At 49.7% G+C, this 24,333-nt stretch overlaps 1 long non-coding RNA gene across 3 annotated transcripts in view; it reads left to right on the top strand.

The window, feature by feature from the left end:
- Positions 1-24,132, top strand: part of LOC134518920 (uncharacterized) — a 30,634-nt gene extending 6,502 nt beyond the window's left edge. Inside the window, exons 2-6 of one of the 3 annotated variants that reach the window (XR_010072091.1) lie at positions 6,519-6,663; positions 10,046-10,165; positions 10,388-10,626; positions 13,332-13,469; positions 22,488-24,132. This is a non-coding gene — a long non-coding RNA (uncharacterized LOC134518920). Of the gene's footprint in view, positions 1-6,518; positions 6,664-10,045; positions 10,627-13,331; positions 13,470-16,359; positions 16,517-22,487 lie in introns of those variants that run through there. The other 2 variants (XR_010072089.1, XR_010072090.1) reach the window with 2 other exon arrangements.
- The last annotated feature ends 201 nt before the right edge of the window (positions 24,133-24,333 follow it).

Here is a 24,333-nt window from a genome sequence, read left to right as displayed (position 1 = left end):
TGCCTTTGGGACGTCTGCCATGTATGTTTGGTAGCTGGTAGGATTTGACCCTACTGGGCTGGCTTCCCTTCTGCAAGGTTTTCACCAGCTGTATCTATGTCTTAGTTTCACAGAATCACAGAATGGTCGGGGTTGGAAGGGACCTCTGGAGATAGTCCAGTCCAACCCCCTGCCAGAGCAGGGTCACCCAGAGCAGGTGGCACAGGAACGCGTCCAGGTGGGTTTGGAATGTCTCCAGAGACAGAGACTCCACCACCTCTCTGGGCAGCCTGTGCCAGGGCTCTGCCACCCTCAGGGTAAAGAAGTTCCTCCTCATGTTTAGATGGAACTCCCTATGTTCAAGTTTGTGCCCGTTTCAGATTGGTGCCACCAAGATGCACATCTGCCTTAGCTGATGAGGAGAGCTGCACACAAGGGAACCTGTCTGTCCCCAACACCAATGACCTGGCCCACTCCCTCTTAATGCAACATGTTGTGGAAAGCCGTTTGCTGATGCTGTTACAACCTTGTTTTCATTAGTAGGGGACACCAGAGGTAAAGATGATGACTGTGTATGAAAATTCCATTTCTACATGGCCCACCCAGCCCTGCGGTTTGTCTTTCCACCTCTTGCCATTCAATAGCCTTGAGCTGCTTGTCAGTGTGGGGACCACTAGCGCTGAGGGCGAGGTGTGCTCCTCTCTTGGCAAAAATGTTTTTCATGTAGCCACAAACCCAGAGCGGTCCTGTAATCCTCGCTGCTCCCTGCCACTTCTCTGCCCTCCTCCTAATGTCTAGAACTGACCTTGCAGGTTTTTCGGGTCTCCAGAAATGGGAGAACTGAAGCAAGAAAAAAAAGCACACCTCACCAAATTTGGCTTTCTCTCAAAGTCTTGTATCTAGTTAAAATATCTTGACACAGGCACTGTGTCAACTGCGTGGGCTGTCAGCCTGGCAAAATACGTATTGTGTGTGAGCTTCTGTGTGCCCTGAAACCTCAGTCCCGCTATTTCCGTGTAACCTGAACTTATAATTCCTGCCAAGGGAGACTGAATTAAGAGAAGCCTGCGGTATTCTTTCAGGGATGAAAAGGAGCATATGGGAAAACCTGAGCTCGCCCCAGCCTGTTAAATGTCCAATGAATACTTGCTGATGGGAAGACAGTATGTGGGATATACTCTGTGGGGACTCTCTTCTTGACACTCCATTGGCTCTGTGCCTTTTGCAAGCAATTTCCATGGCGACATAGAATCGTAGAATTGCCCAGGTTGGAAGGGACCTTTCAGATCATAGAGTCCAACCATCAACCTAACTCTGACAAAAACCCACCACTAGACCATGTTGCTAAGCTCCATGTCTACCAGTCTTTTAAATATCTTCAGGGATATTTAAATAATTAAATTTAAATGTCGCCACATCCTGGTGGCATTCATGTCAAATTCTTCCCTTGGCTAACGGACGTGGTTGTCAGACTCACTGAGCAAAAATCTTGCCCTGGTTTGGCTCAGGACCTAACTGGTGACCATTCCCAGTCCCTTGTGTGGAATTCTGTGACCGCGGACACCTACAGCTCTCTCAGACTTAGGAGCAGCCCTGTGAACCAGTTACATCCCCAGGTCCAAGGGGATTCCCTTTCCTCCAAATGACTCATGGCCTACGTGGATAGAGGCCCTTTCTTCCAGAAGGCTCCCAAAGACATTGGACATATTGCAAAAAAAGGGCAAAAGTAATTTGGAAATGACTGTATTGCTGGGATAAAATGTAAAAAAATTGCAAAGCGGGGTTTGTATTCCAAGAGAACAGCAGGCTGGCTCAAATATACATCCCTCCCACCTAACTTTTGGACAGACTGACTCACCCTATGCGGCTGCTTCTCTCTCTCTCCATCAGCCACAGACTCCAGCATGCCTCCCTTAGGTGGGTGCTTAACTTCTAGGATCTTCGCGGGATCTTAATTTCCCTTTTCAAAGGAGTTTGGTGCGCTTTCTTAGCAAGTCACTAGATAGCGTGTTAAAAAACTGTTGAGAAATATGGAACCGTAGCTTCAGCTCAGTCTAGCACAATGCACAGAGAAGTAAAAAGCATCAGGAGCTCGCCCAGGCTCTTTTCAGGCTCCTGATCTTAGTGGGTGAGGGTGGAAAGAAAACGGCCACTGCTGGGGTGGCCGCCTGGAAAATGAGCATCCAGGGACACAGGACATCCCTAGTCCCATCTTGGGGGGAAGCACAGGTAGAGGCTCCCCGGTGAGCACAGGTTTCTCCCCTGGAGAAACTCCAGACTTAGAAGTCTTCAGTTACGTTGCAAAGACTCGGTTATATCTGTGAGAAGTCTCAGAAGCGCAAATATATTCACCTCTTATGGGTCTCTTTGCTGTCAAGGCAGGACAAAGTGACGTTACTTCCCTGGTACCTCTGTGGGTTGGTAGTAGCCAGCCCAGCTGCTGAGCAGCTGGCCCGTGCTTTAATGCAGGACCAGAATAGCGTAAAGCATGTAAAAATTATTTTTTTAAGGCAGGTACGATTATCTGGTCACATACGAATGATGCTTGCAAGTTTTGGTTAATGTTGCGTGTACCTGAAGGCAGAGATTGGATTTAAAGATTGATTCTCTATAACGCTGAGTGAGAGCAGGCTAATTTTAACAAAGATACTTTTCCCGTAATTTTTCATATTTCCGTGACTACGCATCCCTATTTACTTAACGTACAGCCCTCACCACAGTTATTACATCATGAACTTAATATCTCTCCCTGGGAAAAGAAACACTTTTTAGGAAAAAAGAAAAGGGAGAAAAAAAAAAAAACCCAAAACAAAAAAGAAGGAGGAAGTGTTTGTAGAAGTTCAGAAAGCCTCAGATTCCTCCAGGGTCCCCAGCTGTGCTGTATGTTGTCCCAGCTGAACGCCAGATATTTCCGCTCTGCACGTTAATGCATTCAAGGAGAAATCCAAGCTGCTATCTTGAGCATGCTTTGAGCCAAGTGCGGTATGTCCTACCTCAAAACAGCCCCGATCCCTAAGGTTTCAGCCCTTTCTTCTTCCCTCCTTATAGGCCTGCGGCTGAACCCCAGCTCTCTGGAGCTCATTATGGCGACCTGCCCATCAGCGCGGAAGGTGATAGACAAGTTTTCAGATGCTTTGTGGTCCCAGTGGCCCAGAAGCCACATCCTTTGCTGGACCGTTTCTGGTGATGCAGCAATCTTTCCTTCCCCGTTGAGGGGAAGAAGAGCAATACTTCTCCAATGGTTTCATCCCATCACATGTCCTGTTGCTACCACTCTTCACAGAGGTGCCTCCTTTGGAAGCTCTTGCTGGTGGGGCGGCCAGGTGCTGGTGGTGTTGGGGCAGCCCTGGGTTTAATCCCCTGTGGTAGGAAAGCTCCGCCAGATACGTTGCCTCAGGGGGTTGATTTATTGGTCTAGTATCATCTGGGCCCAGCTGTTAGCGTGGAGCCAGGGTTTTGGTGAGTTTCTGCAAGGAGAAACCCTTGTCACAGTCCCCCTTTCCTTATGGCCCTGTTGAGACTCTGTGCAGGGGTTTGACCATAGAGCAGAGCCACAGCACCCTCATTCGGGAAGGCTGGCTGGGGGCTACTGCATGGTGGCAAGTTGTGTGCGGCCCTGCGGTAGCCTCGCTGCAGAAGCATTGCAAAGCAGAAGTGGAATATCTGGGAAAAATGATCTGGTTGTCTCCTCAATGAGGTGAAGACGCAGGGGGCCAGGCTGACCTGGATTGGTCATACACGTGGTTTACCTGGTTCTTGTACCTTTGAGCAGCTGCCCTTGTGTTATTTACAGCCTCAGCCTTTAGTGGGACAGGTGGGGCTTTGCGTCCTCGTTGAGGCATCATTTCTGTCTGCAGTGCTTTGTGATTTCTTGCTTAGATGATATGTTGTGCAGCTCAGATCAAACCCATTTCGCTTACCATCTAGTAAACGATTCAAAGCAATATTTCATGTCTTCACGATAATTGTTCACTCTAACTATGAAGAAGATTGTTCTGCAGCCAGTCCTTGCATCTGCCTTTCGGTTTGTAACCACTCCCAGCAAAGGAGACAGGGAGATCTGCTGAAAACTGAAAGTGCTGTAGACAGTAGAGCGTGTTGTGCAAGGGCTCTGTCCCTCATCAGTATCAAATTGCATAAATCAATGTGGGCCAGAAGAAGTGAAATAACAGCTCGCTTCCTAAAATGGAAATATCCCCATATGTTGTTCCTGGCTGAGGACTGCTCTCGGGGGCAAGATCCGCAAGCGGATGGTAGTGACTGCAGTATATCCCTCGCCGCTGCCGGCCCCCGTGGTGCTCGACAGAAGGAGAACAGCACTATTTGCCATAGGTCTGACAAGTAATGGGGGACTTTGCACCCTATAAAATCCCTAGTTTAACTGTAACTGCCAATAAATGGACTTTAACCTAAATAGCGTATCTTTCTTGAAAAGAAGCTACTGTTCTCTGGGATCCAACCTCTGCCGGTTAGTCTGTCGCTGCTCATGTCGCTTTGATATTCCCTAAGTCTTGAATGTTTCGGGCATGTTGTTAGCACAACAAATTAAAACGGGAACTTGGAAAATCCTATACAGGGAGTTTACTTGCACAGTTTAGCAGCAAAAGGCTGTTCTTCAACAGTGAAGAGCAGTCAAGGGTCCATCTGTGCAACGTGGGGAAAATGAGTGGTGTGTGGAGGAAACCCAAATATATTATGGGACTCCTCACCCTGGGAATGATCTGTCAAGGCCAGGGGAGCAGCTAGTCTCTCTCTCTGCTTGGGATCCTAAGATTTCAGGTCGTCTTAGGTTTTAGTTTTAACTGTTCTCACCATTTTTAGGCCTGCCCTGAGGCTTTGGGCAACCTGAACAACACAAAGCCCAAGGTGCCCATTGTGTTTTGCTATCACAGTTTTTACCTCTTGTTTTTCCCTTAGATGACTGCAGCAGGATTGTATCATGAAGGTATTCATGGATAAGATATTTAGCCAAATAGCATATTTGTTTAGCAGTAGCTCTGGACACTAGTTCCTTCCAGATGTTCTTGAAGCTTGCAGAGTGCCTGGCCCACAGCTATCTATCAATCGTGCAGTTACTGCCTTGCCAGAGCTTGTGGACGGCATTTGTCCTGATGTAGCTTCCAATGTATCTGAGCATTTTTATCCGTTTAAGGACTAGGGACTTGAATTGCTTGTCCTTCCACATGAAGTTGCCCATAATTTAGCCATTTGACCAATGCAAGCTCTTATTTTGTAGTTAACTTCTCTCCACGATCGTTCACACCATTATGGCTTTGCCCAGCCCTTCATCTCCAGAATTTTCTCGCCCGCGCATTTTCTTCACAAAAGCTCCTTGATGGTGGTATCTGCAGACCTGTTGCCTCGGCTTTCTGGAGCCTTCTGGCAAAACTCATCTCTTTTGTGATGCATCCTGTGGAGTTTCACTGGTTTGCCCCTTCCGTCTAGCTCAACTTGGCGTTTCATATGTGTTTGTCATCCCAGCTCCCAGCTTTGTATCACCTGCCTCTTACATCTCTTAGAGGCTGAACCTCTACATGGTTCAGTGGAGACCTTCAAAACCTTCAAAGAAGGTCTGCAAAAATCTGTTTTTCTACAGAATTGATGAAAATTGCACCCGGTCCACAGCTTCCTTCCATAGCCTGGTTTCAGAACCAAATCTGGCACCAGCACAGCCAAAGCTACGTGTCACGCTTCCACGAAGGTGTCCCCACTGGGGTGTCAGGCATGGCTGTGCAACTAAACCAGAGCTTCATCGTTCTCTTGCACAGTGCATGGTCCTCATTTGCTCCTGTCCTGAATGTGTGAGCAAAATACAAGCAAATCGGAAGAGATCCGGATCTAATCCAGGTCAGGCTGCTGCTAGCGGGGTGCAGGCAAGCAGCCGCATCCGCCGCAGGGATGTCAGGATGGCTGCTTTCACATTCTTCTTCCACTTATTTTAAGATCAGGGATCAGGAACAGGGATATTTGTTCCAGAAAAAGAAACCACTGGAGTCATTCATACACATCCACCCCTGATTGCTGAAGTTAGTCTGTGGATCAACACGTTATGTGTCTCTAGGTGTAGATACGTACACACACTTTTAGTCAGTGTGGTTTGGCAGAAAAAAGGGGCAAAGTCTTGCCTTGATTCATGCAATGGACGTTTGCAGCCAGATCTTCCGGCACAAAGACCCCGCGAAGCTGGGTATGGGGGCGGAGGAGTGAGGGTTAGTGTAGGGAAGGCCTAAATTTCAGCTGCCCTTGCTCCATGGTGGACTTCACTTCAGCACCCTCTGAATCATAGAATCACAGAACGGTTCGGGTTGGAAGGGACCTTAAAGATCATCCAGTTCCAACCCCCTGCCCTGGGCAGGGACACCTCCCACCAGACCAGGCTGCTCAAAGCCCCGTCCAACCTGGCCTTGAACCCCTCCAGGGATGGGGCAGCCAGTTCAGATGGTGTCAGGAGTCAAACTAGGAACTTCTGCTTTAAAAACAAGGGAAGTGTTTAATGGGTTTGGGTTGTTGTTTTTCTTTGCTTTATTTTTTTCTTTCAGAAATAGGAAAAATGAGAATGAAAGCCACAGCGGCCACCAGGATTGTGGAGCTGCCCACTTTTAATATACAGCTCGCAGGTCCACGGTCTGCCCTGAAATCCCAGCTTGTGGGGAGTCTCCAGCCCTCCTGGGGAAGGACTCACAGGTATGCTTCAGTATGAAACCCCTAAAACCCACGGGAACAAGTGAAATAAAGATGACACAAATTTTTCTGTAGAAATTCTGACTTTTAAGGAACCTTTTGAGGTTTGGCTTATCTTTTTTTTGGAAGGGCTGCAGCCAGAGCTTCCCAAGGGGCGATGGCAAGGCGATGGCAGGCGAGCAGGGGGCTCCAGCGTTGGCTGCTGTGGGGAAGGAGGATGGTTTCCATTTCCTTGAGGTAGAGCTCAGCTCTCACTTGCTTGGGGAATACTTGATAACAGAAACTTCTTTTCAAAGTCCTCGCTTCATGGGTTTTTTCTGTTCTCTCCTTGGCCTGAAAGCTTAAGTTTTTTGGAATTGGAGGGTCCTTTTATTTACCTGAGAAGGTGACCGTGTGGCTGATGCTTTCTTGCCTAGGGTGAATTCCCAGGGTAAGCGCCTCTCTAACTCCTTAGTTCTGGGCTAGGATTCAGTCCATCAACTAACTTCAAATGTGGTTGTTTTCATTTCTGTCTTCCTTGGCACAGGAGGGACATGGGCCGTGACTAAACTTTTCTGGCTTTGGTGCCAGCGCAATCGTGTGAGATGTTCAGGGGCTGAGAAAAATGCTGAAGAATCACATCTGCAATAGGAGACCTTTTTGCACGTCAGACTGCAGAAGAAAACAAGCAGTCTTGGGCAAAATTCAAGCGAAGGCTGTTTCTTTTTGGCACTTTCTGGTATTGGGCAGAAGTAGCAGCAAGAGCAAAGGGCAAATGCAAAGGGTATTTGCAGCCTTTTTCCTCGGCTGGCCCAGAAACCTCTCCCCTGGTCCACCAGCCCCGGCTGGCCCAGTGCTGGAGGGTGGGAGCCCCAAGAGGTGCACTTGGGCGGTTGTTTAAGGACTCGGGGAAACGTCTGTTATCCTTAAGCTGCCCAGGTCAGCTGGGTGTTATCTCGGAGCCGTTTGCTCAACAAACTCTGTGAACTGGGTCCAAGAGGAACAGCTCATCCAGGAGCTCCCAGCTGGTGTCTATGACCGTGCGGCCTTGGGAGACTTCAGCAGCAACCTGAAACTTAAGAAAAGGCTGATATTGACAGTGAAATCATGGAGATAACAATGCAGATACCTCACTTCGGCATTACTTAGTGACTCTAGAGATAGCTGACCAAGATACTATATAGAAATATATATATCTATTTTAAAAATACAGTACTTATACACACTCTTTTGAGAAACCACGGAGCGTGCTAGAGGCACTGGTAGTAGTCACTCTCCCTTACAGTAATTAGCAAAGGCATGTCTCAAGGCTGTCAGTGAAGCTGGCTTCTTATTTGTGCTTCTGTTAACGAGGGTGGGTTTGGCCTTGGGTAAAATTTCACTCACTGTACCTGGTTTCCTTTTCTGTCCCAGGAGGGACCTGGGGAGCTGCTGTTTGGTGGGCAGTACTGGAGCACCTCAAACCCAGTGCGGAAACCCACCTGGAGGACAAAGACACAGTCCTCCTCCAAAAATCGAAGTCGGTGCTTGCACCCTTGTGATGGACTTAGCCCAGCTGCAAAATTAAAAAAAAAAAAATGCCCTGCTGTGTTTTCTCCCCACTGATGAGCACACGTGGGTTAGGTCACCCTCAGAGAAGGTGAGCTGATTGCTTTCCTGTGCCCTGAGAGGGGTGCTGGGGAATGCTGGGGCACTGACACGAGTGTGTCCTCGCTTACAAGTACCACCACCGACGGCCTTCCTAGGACTGAGTTCCCCTGAACTCTTTCCAAAATCCTTTTGGAGATGGCTGGAGGAACGTGTGGTGCATGCTAGCAGTCCTTGGCGCCGACCCAGGACCTGCTGTCCGTCCCCTCTGCCATTTCTTCATGTTTTCCTACAAACCGATGGAAGGCTTGTAAAAATGCCATCCTGGGGCTTTCATGTTAAACCAGGTCACACCTCTCCCATGGCTTGGCTCCAGCTGAGCTCAGCTCAGGCTGCAGCAAACGCTGCAGAAAGCTCCCTGGCTTTGCTGGAAGAAAGGGCAAAATGGTGAGGGGCCAAGCGTCACCTCCTCTCATCTTAGTTGAGCAAGCTGGTCCTGAATAGGCACCCAGAAAACCCATGTCACCCCACTCCTAGCTCATGCCCTGCCTCACTGGGCAGCTTGCTCTCTGCTACCAATCCCTTAGGCCGTGGAAGCTGAACTGGGGGAAGATTTCTTGCTTAGATGGTCATCGCACCATCAGCAGTATCGTGCTCCTGCTCTGGACACAGGCAAATATGCCTCTCACCATCCACCTCCTACACTTTGGTTTTCCCTTTTGGTGTCTAGCTGGCTGTCACTCGTTTGAAGGAGTTATGTAGCTGTCTGTTCTCACCATGATCAAGCCATGTCAACTCTTCCACCTCGTTGACAGAGGGCAGGGTTTGTGTTGGTCCTGTGACCCTGGCAGCCACCGGGCAGGACGACCCTGTGCACGCTCGAGGCTGCATGAAGCCGTAACAGCAAGTAGTCCCCACCCAAATTGTCTGAAACTTATTTTGCAAGACTGGAAGTATCTGGCCAAAAAGTAAATATATAAATGGAAGAATTGTTTTTCTTTTTGTTTTGGGTTGGGTTTTGTTTGTGGGTTTTTTTTCTGAATATTTTGTACCAGGCAAATCAGCCACTTAAAATAATTGATCTCAAAAGAAAAAGAAGTGAGAAAAAGAAGTTCAGCCTGGAGAAGAGAAGGCTCCGGGGAGACATGATAGCAGCCTTCCAGTACCTAAAGGGGGGCTACAGGAGAGATGGGGAGGGACTCTGGATCAGGGAGTGAAGCGATAGGACAAGGGGTTATGATTTTAAACTGAAAGAGGGGAGATTTAGATTAGATATTAGGAAGAAATTCTCTCCTGTGAGGGTGGTGAGAGACTGGCCCAGGTTGCCCAGAGGAGCTGTGGCTGCACCATCCCTGGAGGGGTTCAAGGCCAGGTTGGACGGGGCTTGGAGCAACCTGGTCTGGTGGGAGTTGTCCCTGCCCAGGGCAGGGGGGTGGGACTGGATGATCTTTAAGGTCCCTTCCAACTCTAACCATCCTATGATTCTATGAAAAATGTAATTGAACCATAAAGTGCAGTAAAAGCAGTTAGTACATAAGGTACTAGTGCTTTAAAACAACGACCTGACATGGGTGCACTGCACTGGGGTGGTGGAGGGTGACAAAGCACAAGGCAGGGATTTTTACGCCTCTCCAAAAGCCTCATGACAGATGAGGAGAGAAGAGCATCCTCTTCTGCCAAGAACGCAGAGGCTGCCTGTGCGGGTCTAAGCGGAGGTTCAGAGCCACGTGGAGGAGATGCTGCATGCTTAGATCAATCTGTACCTGGAAATCTTGCTTTTTTGCTCTTTTTCTTCTGTTTTTGTCTCCTCTCTGTGCAGAAGGGACTAATCCTCTGCCACCAGCGTGAGCAAGGGTTGTGGCATCCTGCGCCAGCAGGGAGGCAAAGGGAAACACGAAGAATCCCAACACGTGAGCGCTGTCGTTATTGTCTTCACTCGGTGAGACAAACTGTTAAAGCCTGAAAGGACAGGCATCTCTAGGGAGAGGTTTTCAGCCAGCGTATAAATCAAAAAATTCACCTAACTTTTCCCTTTCCATTCGGGCCAGCGTTTTAATTCTGTTTCATTTGGCAGCCCCTGTTCATTTTCAGAATATTAAAGAACTGGATTAAATAATTAAAAGTTTTCCTTTGCAAACTTCGCTCCTTGGCTTATCACCAGGTTCGTACCAGGATGGGGACACCAGCTACTCCTTTCAGCAACAAAAATACACAGCAAACAGCAGGCTGGCTTCTCAGTGATCGGCCTGGCCGTCCGGCACAAATTTCCCCGTTGTTCCTGTGTCTGAGGGGAATGTTCCCCACATTTGGAGGACCCAAATCCTGGTGGAGGGCTGTGGACCACCAAGGAAGCTCCAGCATCGCCGGGGCAGTGTGCGTGGGCTGAGTGCAGGGTGCAAGGTATGAGGAGTGAACTCTCCTAAGCATCTAGCAAGCTGACTTTTATTTAATTTTCATTTTTTTTTAATGGAACGCTTATCCCCTGTGGTATTTCCATGCCAGAATGGAGCTGTTCCTGAGCGCAAAGGAGATTCCTTTGTGTTTTGTTCAATGGCGACCGTGGAACTGAGCGGCACCCACGTGGCTCCTCCTCCGAGGATTTTAATGAATTGTAAAGAACTTTGCAGGACTGTTGGGCTCTGTTACGCACCTGATAACATTAAAGTTGGGCTCAGCAAGCTTAAGTCTTTCCCAACCAATTTTGCAGCGGTACGAAACAGGACCTTTTGTATCGGTGGGAAGGGAGGTGTGTATGTAGGGTGATGTTGAGACCAGTGGTGACAGTTTCTGAAGTCCCCTCGCAGTCCCCCAGCACGGCACATTATTGCAGATGCTTTTTCCCAAAGAAGCCGTGTTTCCCTGCCGCCAGCGCGAGCTGTAGGAAACCTGGCGGCTGCCAGGGGTGCGGATCTCTCAACTTCCCAACCACATTCATTTTGGTGCCTTTTGCCCACATGCCAACTCTCTGCTTTTTCTCCTTCCTTGGGACATTCCAGAGTCAGCCTGTGGGCAAGTTTTCATGTTGTAGAGATCTCTGTGGACAAGTTTTCGTGTTGTAGGCCCATCTCTCCCCCTGCGCCCTTCCAAAAAGGCTCTCAGTGGGGTGGCTGGTTGCATTTGCCAACCCCACCAAGGGGATGAAACCTCCAAAAAGGGTGGGTTTGGGCAAGCCTGAACTTTTTTAAAAATTAAGAAAGTTAGCAGGAATGGCTTTGGCTCCTTCATCCATCAGCCTGGCCTTGATAATCCATCCCTGGCGCGCTGGGTGCTGGGGTTTACCTGCTTATCCGCGGCCATGGTGGGGAAGGAACTGGGAAACCTTGCTGCCAGCAAGCTCAGCATCACCCCCCTCCTCAGGGTATGGGCTTTTTCCTGCCCCTGTGAGAAGTAAAAGTGGGGTGTTTAGGCTTTCACTAATTTTTTTGCCTTTAAGCCGCTATGTAGAAAAGACTTGTTTTCTCCTGTCCAGAGGGTTAGGGAGGGAGGATTATGGTTTTCAGCTTTGAATCGGTTCAGAAGTGGGACAGGGACGTTTTTTCCAGTGCAGCCCAGCAGCATGCGGTTACCTGCCAGCTTCACGCCCGAGCGGCTGCCAGGAAAGTCGGGGCTCTCACGCCTGGCTTTTATTTTGCTGCGAAATATCGCCTGGACATTTCTGCTGAAAAAAAAAAAAAAAAAAAAAAAAAGAAAGGGAAAGCAGCCAAATAAGGAAGCTTTTGAGGACACATTTTCAGCCCAGCAGTCAACCCCTGCGCAGCTGGGAGGTGGAAGAGGGATTTCAGAGGAGTGAAGGGCTCTGCCCTCTCTCTCCATATGGCAAAGTCCCCAGGAAAACAGAGGGGGCAAAGTAAAAGTAAAGCTCGAAGTTTTTCCCATATTAAGGTATTCCTAGATTAAGGTTTTACTAGAAAGCACTGAGTTTCTTTAAGCCCAGTTTGGGCGGTCGGTCGCTGTTGCAAGGAGATGTTTGGCCGTCCCTGTAAAACATGAGAAACCGCACGCTACAGTAAAGCTTTCTGCAGAAAGCAGTGTAAATGAAGTAAAGGAAAAAGATACTAATTGGAGGAAATTACTAGAAATTCTGCCTTAGATCAGTCAGCAGCAAGCCCTGAGTTTCTGGAAAATGGCACAGCCAAGGGCTGAGGGTGCCGGGTGGGTTATTGGCTTGTTTTTACTGTTTCCTGAGGATTAGCCACGTCGGTAGGGCTGTGGTGGGCATCCAGCGTGCTTGTTTAGCAGCTTGGTAAAAGACGGGGGTGGGTATGAGTGCAGTGTGAGTTAAAAAAAAAAAAAAGACCTTATGTCATTTTTGCAAATAGCTTCTTGGAAGCAGCTTGTGGCCAGGAAAGCAAGACTACTGGGTAAAATAAGCAGTAGCCATCTGAATCACTCGGAGTCAAACCTGGTATATTTTCCTTTTTTCAGAGCGAAGTGGCTTGGGGCTGCCCTGGAAAAAGGCATCTCCTGTCTGCCTTTGCGGGGCTGGCCAGGGAGGGTCTTCCTGCTCGTGATTTATGGGGGTCCGAATCCGTCTGGGGCTGCATTGGCCCCACCTGGGCTGCGAGGAGGTTTCCTCCCTCCCGAGCTCTCATCCCTTTCCCAGCATTTGGACACCCGAAAGCTTCCCCAGCTGCCCAGAGCCCTGCAAGGACCACGCCGTGATTGGGATCAAATCAGGCTGGGTCTTTGCTTCTGCTGTTTCCCTCTGTAAATTCAACCCATAAAAGCTGTAAGGTGGCAGTAAAGGTTCGCATGGTGAGCCTCCAGGAGAAGCCAGCCTTACAAGAAGGGGTCATAAAATATTTTTCCGTTTTAAACAGAGAGCTCCTCCTCTTGCTCCCACCCCACCAAGGCCTCACTCTCCCCATTCTGTGGGGAGATGCTGGTGGGTTTTCAGTGATGCCTTGTGAGTCCTTGAGCCCCTCCAGAGGATAACTAACTCAGCCTGTCTCTATCAAAAAAATACAAAGCCACCAGCTACAAATAAAAGGCCCTGAAAATGTGCTACCACCAACCGAGTGTATTAGCAAGAGCTGCTTGTGGTATGGTGGTTCCCCTCCAAAAAACCATCCCATTCTACCGCTTTTCCTCCCCTTGCTTTGCAGATGGGTCCAAAATCAGAGCAGCCGATGTTGTCCTCTCCTGCCAGGAGGGTGAGGACCACCATCACCATCGCTAGCAGTGGTTCCCTAAGCACTACCACGTGCTGGCTGGACACGGTGGACGTCTGACCTCGGAGACAGGTAAGATGACCTCAGGAGAGGAGGGATTAATGTACAGATATATATAGTCTGTATATAAACTATATAATCTCCACTGTCAGCAGATAGCACTCCTACTACTTGATCTCTGCACATATAGGGCTGCACGGGAGCCGAAACCTGCAGGATTTCTGGCCCCAGAGTGGGGCAGGTGTCTGGGCATGGGAAGATCTCAGTCCCTGAAGCTGCTGCGCTCACTGGAACTTGAACTGTTGAACTATTTCTGCCTTCTGATTCCTAGGAAGGTTGTTAAAATTAGACCAAAAAAAGGATATAATTTACCCTGAGTAGGATTGTGTCAGTAAGAGTTGGGTGAGTCTTACTCTCCAGCTTTTCAACATCAGTTTATGATCCTAAAGAGTAAAACAATTATTTTTCAAAGCTCCCCAACCCCAGGACATCTGAGCACAAAAATAAACTGGCAGCAGAGGGGAGCTGCAAAAGGGCAGCCGGCCCCGTTGGCAAAGAGGTGCCGCTGGCACAGTGACTTGCAGTGCAAACATCCTGCCACTGGCCCGTAGCCTGCTAATTATGGCTAATTGCATTGCACAGTGGCTGGTTTGTCAGGGAAAAGGCTCTTCACCAAGGACAGGGGGTTTTCTGTCTGCCACAGCCCCATGGGCTGTGCAAGTGGGTGCTCTTCTCCCACTGCCGGCTGTCAAAGAGAGAAATAGATTATTTTAGGCTCACAGCCTGGTTTCATTCTGGTGGACCTTGAAGCTTGATGCATAAAACTGCGACAAGCTCACGCGCCCTTTGCTGCAGCCAGAGCCTGAGGGTTGTGCCTGCCCTCGGGCTCTGGGCTATGAAAGGTTTAGGAGATGCTAGTGCAGCCCTCGGCATCTCCTGACTGTGTGCTTTGGCTCGCTCCTTATTTCCAGCAAGCTGGTAAAAGGCCTGGTCCTGGTCTCTGAAGGCGGCTCGGCAGACAGACAAGTCCTGGTTTCTCTTATATATCTATAGATGCCACACGTGGTCCCCAGGAGGGAATGGCAGCATCCCTGGAGCCCGTTGGTGTAATGTGGGACCGTATACATGGCAGCAAAGCGGATGCCTCTGCTCATAACTAACCTAAAACTCCCCTGCTGCAATTAAATTGCAGTCTAATTAATCTCCAGTCCTATGCAGACAGTAATTTACTGGTTTTACACATGGACTGGGAATAAAAAGGAGGAAAGGCCTTTCCATGCTCTTCATTGGGGTTTGTCCTTGATTTTGATGCAGGAGAAGTGATTTTTTTGAACTCCTGCAAGCATGGGGTGAGTGCGGGAGCGAAAGTGATAATTCCCTGGGTTGCGGTACCTGGTACTCATCGTTAGGAGGATTAGGCTTACATTTTTAATAGGAAATGTGTGCTGGTGCCCTAAAACCGAGGGCTGGAAGAGATGCATGAGGTCATCACGTCTTTTTCTGCATCAGAAACAAGGCTTTTTCCAGCAGATTGCCACCTGGCTGTGCGTGTCCCCGGCAGCCGGGCTGCTGCCACCTCTGGGCCCATCGCAAACGGGCCGATGCGCTCGGCCACGCAGCTCCCTTCCTCGGTCAGTAGCTGGCCGATGCTCTCACATCAGGATTCTCGTTCCTCCTTTTTTTGCTCTTCCCAAACATCTCTGCTGCACTCCCTTCTTCACATTCCTACCCTCCCATCTCTTCTTGTGGGTGTCCTGCCCTGACCCTTGGCTGCGCACAGGGTTTGGCCCCGGTGGTGGCGCATCAGAGGGGCTTCAGGTGGCAGTGTGGCGGTGACGAGCTGCCCATAAATCCGATATTTCACCTCCAGCCTTTAGTGACAAGCTGCGAGGTTGGGGTGTCTCTACCAGACCCCAAGGCATGGGGAGGAAGCTGCAACGAGAAGGGTCGCTACTGCAGGAGGATGGAAAGCCCCATCCTGGTGGGTGCACCACACACCCTGTTTTGGGGCAGGGCAGCATCCCCTTGGGTGATGCCCGGAGAAGCAGCCCCCCTGCTCTGCTCCGAGCTCCCCGCGGCACGCCACTGGTTCCCACGCTAATGAGAAACAGCTTAAAACAGTCTTGAACCTCTCTCACTTTTTGCACATTTTCAAGAGATTAGTGGGGCAGGGTTCGCCGTCAGGAGGAAAGGCTCCTTCCCTGCCTTTGCCTTGCTAATAAAATCACTTCCAGAAAATCACAGCACGGGTGGGACGGCCGTAGCTACGCAAGAGATGGATTTTCTTACTCACCCCGTGTTGGCATCATCGATTTTGTTTGCACAGTTTGCTGGGTCTCGGCATACAACCCACCTCCACCCCCTGAGGACGAGCCAGCCTATGGGTGTCCTCTGAGCTGGCTCCCACTTGGACACTACAAGTGAAATCCTGCCTTACAGATGCTTTTGTGATTCCCAGAGGGTGGTTAAGAGGCTTGATCAGTGATCTATTACACAATGAGGAGCAGCGGAGTACCCAAAGTATAGGTGATGGGCGATGTGCGAAAATAAATGATGCCTCTTCCATCAGGCCATGTCATAGCTGACGTGGGGAAGCAGGTCATGAACGGGGGGCACCAAACATGGCCATCGTACAAGATGATGAGAGGAACAGCTGTTGCACACAAACAGAGCAATGAGGATACATGGCGTTTTGGTAAAGGAGTTCGTTTGTGGCTGAAGCACATTTCTGCAGAATCTGTTCAGTTTTTCTGAAAAACAGATAATGGTATTTTTCACTGGATGGACTGCCTGGGATGTGGAGCAGCAGGGGACAAGCCACCCCATAGGCTTTCCGTGGGGACCCTGTCTCCACGTGGTAGTTGCGGTCATGCAGGAGCCAGAGAATACGATCGTAGTCGCACAAATACTAAATCTGTTGCTGTTGTTTATCAAATTCTCCTTTTTTTTTTTTTTCCACCAGCCTGGCCCTTAGAGCAAGAGACAGCGGCCATAACGTCAACAAGGGACTTCATCCAAAATCTCATGCAGGGATTCACGGCCGCAAATCATCCTCCTGTCTTAACCAGCTCAGAGAGGAGACCAGCCAGGCAGGGTCTTTAAAAACAGTTACTTTTCCAAACAGTGAGTTATTTACTTGCATCCCTCATTGTCTGAGTGCATGCTGACACGGTCGTCCCCCCGCCACGGGCCTCACGCTCACCCCCCTTGCCCCTCTCTGGTGCAGAGAGGCAGAGTTACCTGCTCGTACGTGTGTTAAATACACGCAGGGCTCAAAGAACTTCATATGGCCTCAAAAGGCGTTGAAGTTCATATGAATTTTTCCCTTATTTCTGGGCTGGATGAGGAAGCTGATTTCAGCAGGCGAGGGACTTCTTTGGCTTGGTGCCCTGCCCTGGTCCCCATCCCACCCCTTGTCCCCTCTGTGAGTTGCTGTAGACCCATGTGGATTTGGCCTCAATTTTTTCTTTTTTCTTTTTTTTTCTTTTTTTTCTCTTTTCTTTTTTTTTCATTTTTTTTTCTCTTTTCTTTTTTCTTTTTTCTTTTTTCTTTTTTCTTTTTCCTTTTTTATTTTTTCTTTTTTTCTTTTTTCTTTTTTATTTTCCTTTTTTCTTTTTCCTTTTTTCTTTTTTTTTATTTTGCTTTTTTCTTTTATTTTTTTATACATATATATTCCTTTTTCCTTTTTCCTTTTCTCTTGGTTTTTTCCCTTCCCTCTTTCTTTTTAGTCTTCTTTTTTCTTGGGCTGCCTTTGCTCTCTTTCCCTTCCCTCCTCAGTCAGGCTGGCAGCACCCCAGCAATGAGCTAATGCGGCTCGCTGCTGGGTCCCGGATCTGCGTGGGAGGCAGTGAGATGATGCTCAGCTGCGGCTCAGCCCGGTGCCGGCCGCGGTCGGGGTCCGGCCCCAGCCTGGCGAGCACCGGGCTACCGTGTGCCGTCAGAGCCACGACAGGCGAGGGGCATATCCAGGCAACCAAGTGCTTGTGGGGCTGGGAAAGAATTGCAAAAGTCAGACAGGGTCTGAGCGTGGGGTTGGTCCTGGCAGCTGGATGCAGGAACGCAAGGGAAAAGCATTGCTGCACCCCACAGAGGGGAGTGGGGCTGGCTGCCCCAAGGCCGGGGTGATGGGCCCTGGGCTCTGCCTCAAGCCCATCCCATTGCGAGGAGGTCAAGCCCGTGGGAGGGTGTTGAGCAAGATGTAAACCCCCGCAAGTCCTGCCAGGCTGATGGCAACAGGGTGGCATGAAATTGCCAGCACGGAGAAGTGATGGTAGCCACCGAAAAGAGGGAAGGGTGGGCTGACAGTGGGGTGTGAAAGGGGGACCCCAGGGAAGCAAACAGCTCTGGTGTGTCGGCACAGCCCGGGCTGTTTGCAAATGGTGCTCTCCTCTATAAGCTGCTTTTAACTTGGCAAACAAGCACTCCTGCCCAAAGACTCTCTCATCGCCAAAAATTAAAAAAAAAACAAAACAAAAAATCCAAAAAAAATCAAACCAGGGAGGAGTTGGGCAGCTCCTTATGTTTAAGGAGGACCTCCTGGCCACCAAGGTCTGAGGTGGCCAAGCCACCATGACTCCCAGGGACAGCAGTGGGAAATGAGGGGTCCCAGCAGTTTGTAGAGGTGCAGAGCATCTCACAGGAGTAAGGGGATTAGGCAGCAGCGGAATGGCTTGTAGGGGGATGCGATGTACACCATAAAAGCTGGACACCCTTTGAGGCCCAGGCTTCTTGCTTTCTTGGCTGATTGCGTTCTCCTCCATTTCCATCCTATCACTCATTTCCATGGTGTATCCAACTTCCCCAGCTGCTCAGCAGGCCGGCCAAACCTCTCCTGTATATTTTAATGTTAAATTTCATTTTTCCTGTTGCCAGCCTCTGAAATGAGACAACTGGGTGTTATTCCTAGGGGATATGATCAGTGACAAATTGGAGGTTGCACTTTCTCCCTTGGGATAACCATGTCAATCAATTGCCAAGTGACTTTCCAACATATCCATAAACTTTCAGCAACACTTCTTGGAACAAGTGTGTGCTTGCTTTAAAAAATGCAAATTGCACTCCTTTGAGCAAGAGGGAGATTGCCCCAAGCACAGATGTAGTGATGCACAGAAACACGTATGTAAAAAAGGCAAAGAAAACACCTTCTCAGCTCCCTTTCCGCTTGACCGTCTCTCTCCTCTATCTCTCGCTTCACATCTGTAAGACCTGTGGGCAACCCTTGTCTCTGTGCAATACAAACCTGCTCTGGTTTTATTTCCAAATGCTCTAAGAAGTGTAATCCCCTGTTGTTCGCAAGCATTGGGACTTTATCTTTGAAGACAAAGAGACTCTTTGAAGCAAAGAAATGACCAGGAGGAGGCCGGGAAGATGCCCTCTCCTTCTCTGTCCAGCCCTGCGCTTGTTCAGCTTCCAGGTGTTGGACCTTCAGAGCAAATTAACGCTGTGAAGCATTAATTCTCCCGATGCAGAATTATTTGTCCTTTGTGCTCTGTAATACTGTGCTGCTGGAGTCTTGTGATGGCATTCCATGGGAAGCTCGCTGCAAGACACTCCTTGGGCACCATGGCATCGTCTTCCTAGCTCTTCCAAAGTCCACCATGGGCCGCTAGCAACATTCCCAGGGCTTTACAGCTGGGAAATAGCAGTGGCCTCCTGAGAGAGCCTGATGTCACAAGATTTTTCAGCTTGATTTCCAGAGCAGTGGTCTGGATGTGCTTCAACCTTCTGACTGCTTTTTCCGAGCAGAGTTGTTGCTTGGGGTTTTTTTTTTCTTTTTTCTGGACTCTCCCTTCCCCAGTGCTCAGACCATCTTGTGCAATCGGTGTCCCTTCGTAGACACGTCTGTGAAAAATGCAGAGATTTCCTGAGAGCGGTGCAGTGGAAATTCCTGAGATTTCTGGTGCAGACAGACATGAAGGGAGCTGGGGCTGGGGAGGAGGAGGCAGCAGTTTAGGAGATGGCTCTTCTGCAGAAACAAAGCCTTTCTACTCATCCTCTCTGTTCTGCACCTGTAAAAGTCTTGGTCAACCCATGTTAAACCAGAACTGCGGGTAGACTTAAGCATTTGCCGCTGTGCCAAGTTTTCCTAACTACTTTTATGCCCCTGGCAAGCTGGGAGCTTGGAAAGGGGGCTTGGACCTCTCCTTGCCATGCACAGCATGGTCGGCTTGAACCAGCCCTGCTGGTCCCTGCCAGGCAGGAGATGCTGTCCCCAGCTTCCAAATGTGCAGGTGATTTCCTTGTGCGGTTGAGAAACGCCAAAGGAGCGAAGGCGTGACGAGAGCTCATGGGAGGTAGCGGATTTTGGCGGTGCGTGGCTGCCGCCCCTCGTGCCACCTCCTCCCCGGCTGCTGCCAAAGCTGGGGAACTCATCACACGCAGCCTCTCACAGCCCGGTGGGATGTCCCATCAAGAGAGCACAGGGTCCCAACTTGGGACCTGTCCCTGCACAGGGAAACTCCTCTAGGAAAAGGTTTGAGACCACACCTGTGAGGAGGGAAGACCTCGGGAATCAGCACAGCACTGGTTTAGTGAATCCTTGAGCCCCCTTGGAAGAGGGCTGAGCCTTCCCACTTACAGGCACAGGCTGTCAAAGAAAATTTGCAAGGGGGATTTTCTCCTTCCCGTCTTTACGTGACCACCAGCATTAGATGGCCCCGCGACGGAACACAGCTGTAGGGACGATGCGCGGGGCTGATCGGAGTACAGCCTGCTCTTTTGCAATGAGCTTGGCTCCGGACTGCAAACAAAAAAATGCCTTTTTATTCCCAAAAAAAGGAGGCAGCATTCCAGCAACTGCCTGTTGCAGCAGCAGCAGCAGCAGCAGAGGGGTGGAAATGAGGTGCCGTTTTTCAGCGTGCTGCTTCCTAACCGAGCGATGCTCAAATGCCAGTGGCCAAAACTGAGGTCTCAACCCCTGGGGGCTTCAGATGGATCGGGCCAAACGGACCAGGGACACCTTAGAGGGATTGAGAAACCTATGAATGGCACCGAACTGGGGGAAATCCACCCTCTGGGGTGTTAAATGGAGATCTGCCAGTGATGGTCACAAGCCCAATGGTGCTGCAAGCCCAATGTGGAAAGGGTCCCCATCTGTCTCCCTGTCCTCACACCCCTTTCCAAGGCAGCTGGGGCTGGCTGGTGTTGCAGGCAGGAAAACGCAGTAGATAACAGCTTTGGTCACGTTGGGGAAAAAATACTACAAATGGGAGGTAACCCTCAAATCAGGCTCTTTAATCTGGGCTTAACCCCCATCCCCGATTCCCTGGCTTCCTTACTCACCTCCCACTTTCAGGATTAAGCTGGCTTCAATTCCAAGCACTTCAGAGCTCGGTAAGCTCTTCCAAACGACAGATATTTTTCTAGCCCTAAGAAGCCTTTTGCACTTGGCTGCTAAACCCAGCTGATCCACCCTGTCCTGCTGGGAAGTGGGCAAAAAGGGGCTCCTCGGGCTGCATTGAGAGGATGCTCTGACTTGGCCTGTTTCAATAAAAAGCCTCCCTTGGGAGGAGAATTATAATTCTCCTTGCTGGGAGAATTAGCACGTGTTTCCCAAGGTTATAGGCAACACGCAGGTATCACCTAATGCACCTACCACAGGCTCTGAGGTTCCCAAGCTGCGCATAGTCTGTGTTATACCACGGTGTAAAAAGCTGTTAGTGTTCCCTGAGACCCTGTGGGCTTGTCCGCTGATGTTTTTCAGGGTAACATTTGCATTTTTAGGTTCCCCTTTGGACAGTTTGCTGCTTTTAGTCCCAGATCGACACCTACAACCTGCTCTGCCTCGGGTGTGAAGGAGTCCAGCTTCCAGACTGCTCCTGGAGGCGCCCCTTTGCCCTTTTCCCGTGGCTTCTTCCATCCTGGGGGAGAAATAGCATTAAATAAAACAGCTAAGCTCAGTCAGGAGCCAGTCTGGGACCACCCGCATCCATTGCTGGCTGGGGGGGGGACGGCACCAGGAGCGTTGCAGAGCTTTTGCCCCTGGTCCCGCATCCCACAGAAGAGGGATGGGGGACAGAGAGCAAGAAAGCGCAGCGAAAACGAAGAACTTAACCGGGCTTGATGGGGTTTTTGAGTAATTATTTTGGAAATGGCTTTGGGGTCTGGCAACTTTTTTGCTGTGTGTCAAACTCTTGGCAGGTCCGTCCAAAATCCACCCCTGCGTAACTCCGAGCGCCGCCAGCCCAGGAGCCTGGGGAGCTGGACGTTTCACCCAGTGAGCCCTGCAGGGACCCCAGCAGGAGCAAGGACACCCGCCCGGGGAAGCAGCAGGGGGTCAAGCCCACTGGCTTTTCCAAACTCATTTTTTGTTTCTAGCAGGCCTTAAAAAAAAAATAAAAAATGAACCGGGGCAAAATGCAACGCCACAAGAGCAGCAGAGCCTTGGGTTAATGGGAAATGTCAGGCTCGCTGTACTTAATCCTCCCGCTGCAAAAAAAAAAAAATGCCTCTTTTAAACCACTGATCATCTTTTACTTAGAAAACCATTCTTGCCACAAAAATTGCCAGATTTCCAGGGGAAAAAGTGTGAGCAATGAGTGAGCATATTGAACTTGCCTTTCCAAATGGCACTCATTTAAACTTTTAGCTGCTAGAGAGTGAGCGGTAATGCTGTCACCCAAGGTTTTACGTGCGCTGCAGTTAAACTATCGGTAAAGACGAGGATGCTCAAAGGGCTGGAGCGGGGAAGCAGCAACGAGCTGGGCCGGGGAGCCTGCAACACGTACGCTGTAGAAGAGCGGCCACAGCGGTCCAATTCTTTCCAAAGCAGGCTGTGTCATGCTGTCTGCAATATTCCAGTCAATCTAATGCAATGCTCATTTTTTTTCATTAACCTCCGACGCAACCTCCCCATCTGCAGAATTAATCACCGCTGGAAAACTAGACAAGTATTTTAGAACTAACAAACTACTGCTTTTGTCCCTAGCAACCTTTTTTCAGGCCTTTCAGGTCCACTTCAGTTCATTGAGTGCGCTCACAATTTCACAGATCCCCATTATAAGCTACATAATAAGTATTAATTGCCTACAGGCTTAAATATTTTCTACCTTTTCTTTAAGAGTGACAACTTATTTGGTCTTTTCCCACTAGGATGTCCTAACGTTGAGACACTCGCACCTCCGCTGAGATTCCCAGCAGCGCACTGGGATGCTTTAACACCAGGTTCGGAAGCCGGTTTCAGCAGGTTAGAGAGCTGGATGTTATTCCCAGGGTATTCCCCGGCCTGTGGAGGCGCTGAGCTTGGAGAGTGCATGCCTCAGGCTCTCCCTCTGGAAATCCCCATTGCTTGCACTGGGCTGTGAAACCACCCTGTGTGGTCCCCCCGTCGGCACAACCTTCCCAAGAGCTTTTCATCACGGGTGGCCAAAAGTCGCCCCTTCCCTGGGAACACAAGGCAGGGCCCGTCTCTCTCCCACTTGTCTCACTGGGTGGGAAAAATCCCAAGAGATGGGTGCCTCAACCTCCTGCCCTCATTCCCTCTGTGCTTGCCCTTCCCCATCCTCTCTTTCCCGGAGACCACAGCCATGCCTATGTGCAAATCTTCAATGACCTCCCCAGGTCCTATCTCTATAATACCAGCTTTTAATAGAGTAAGAGGGTGAGGTCATCACAGCCCGCTGCACTTTTATTTCAGCACGGTCGCTATAGCAGCGAAGGTCAAAACAAAACATATAGTTCACCAAAGCAAAGTTTCCTGGCTAATGGTGTTCATTTTTCTTTATGAGCTGACTTTGGAAGACAGCGGAGCGGCAGCTAATGGAAACTCGAATGTCTTTCTCTTTCCCCTGTCTGCTCCTCTGTCTCCGCAGCAGTCGAGATAAAGGTTAGACATCTGGTTCGGATCTGCTCTGTTTAACCAAAGAAAAGACCCGCTCCTGCCATCTCGTAAATCATCCTGCAGCTGGAGCCCAGTCCCAGCTATTTGCTGGGGCTGTTTACCCCGCCACGTCCAATTTAGCCGTGGGGTTTGCTTTCGGAAAGGCCGCCCTTCCAGCCAGCTGCCTGCTGCCATGTTGTGAGCTGTCCCCGGCTGCTGGGACGGGGCTCTGGGTGGGTGGCAAGGGCTGAGAAATTATCATGGGTTTGAAATTATCTCGGGATTTAAAGCCATCCGGGATGCTGGTCTTGGTCGCATGCACGCCAGCAGCTTGCGGTGAGCTCCCTGCGAGATGCTGCTCCCCGGCAGTGACCGCCCTGCCCCAAAGAGCTTATGGGCGTGCAGGGGCTGTAAGACATGGGCAGAAAGCAAATGAGGACCTACAAAATCTAGCGTCTTCCAAATCCCCTCATCTCAGCTTATCAGCTCCTTGTTACTCAGAGGTTTAATGATTTTAGGGTTAGGAGATGTATTATTTCCATCTCACAAGCATCAGGCTGATGCATGAAGGGACCAAGGGTAGGGTGGTGGCCGCGCAGAAGACCCGTGGCCGAGGAAATGCCCACGCTTATGTCTCAATTATCTGAAAATCCTTTTCGCCGGGCTCAGCTGCTTCAAGTTTATCTGCATCTATGCTGAAGCACTTGGATTCAGTCCTAATTTCCAGGAACGCCTGGTGCGGAAGACATCCTTTTCCTTAAACTCTTGACCTTGCAATGTCAACACTGGTGGTGTAGGGCCTTGCTTTGGCTTTGCGTCGCTGGAAAACCCACTTTAACTGAAAGCAGCCAGGCAGGTACACGTGTACATCTATATGCTTTTAGACTGACTTCTTTTACTGATGTAATAAATGTAATACTGGCTAATAAAATGTGTCAGAGCCACTTTGCCTCTCCTTGTAAAGGTTTCCCAAGAAGGCTATGATTAAATGCGAAGCTACAGCATGAAGAGAACGTAACCGAGCATTAAATGCTGGTGCTATCCTAACTTTAAGGGCCTGGCTACGATGCTTGAGTTTGCTACATGTCCTACTCCTCGTTTTTACGATACCATCGGTAT

This window comes from Chroicocephalus ridibundus, chromosome 7 (genome assembly GCF_963924245.1).
Source record: "Chroicocephalus ridibundus chromosome 7, bChrRid1.1, whole genome shotgun sequence".
NCBI lineage: Eukaryota > Metazoa > Chordata > Aves > Charadriiformes > Laridae > Chroicocephalus > Chroicocephalus ridibundus.
Note: the sequence above shows the minus strand (reverse complement) of the source record. Positions and strands in the feature narration are given on the sequence as shown.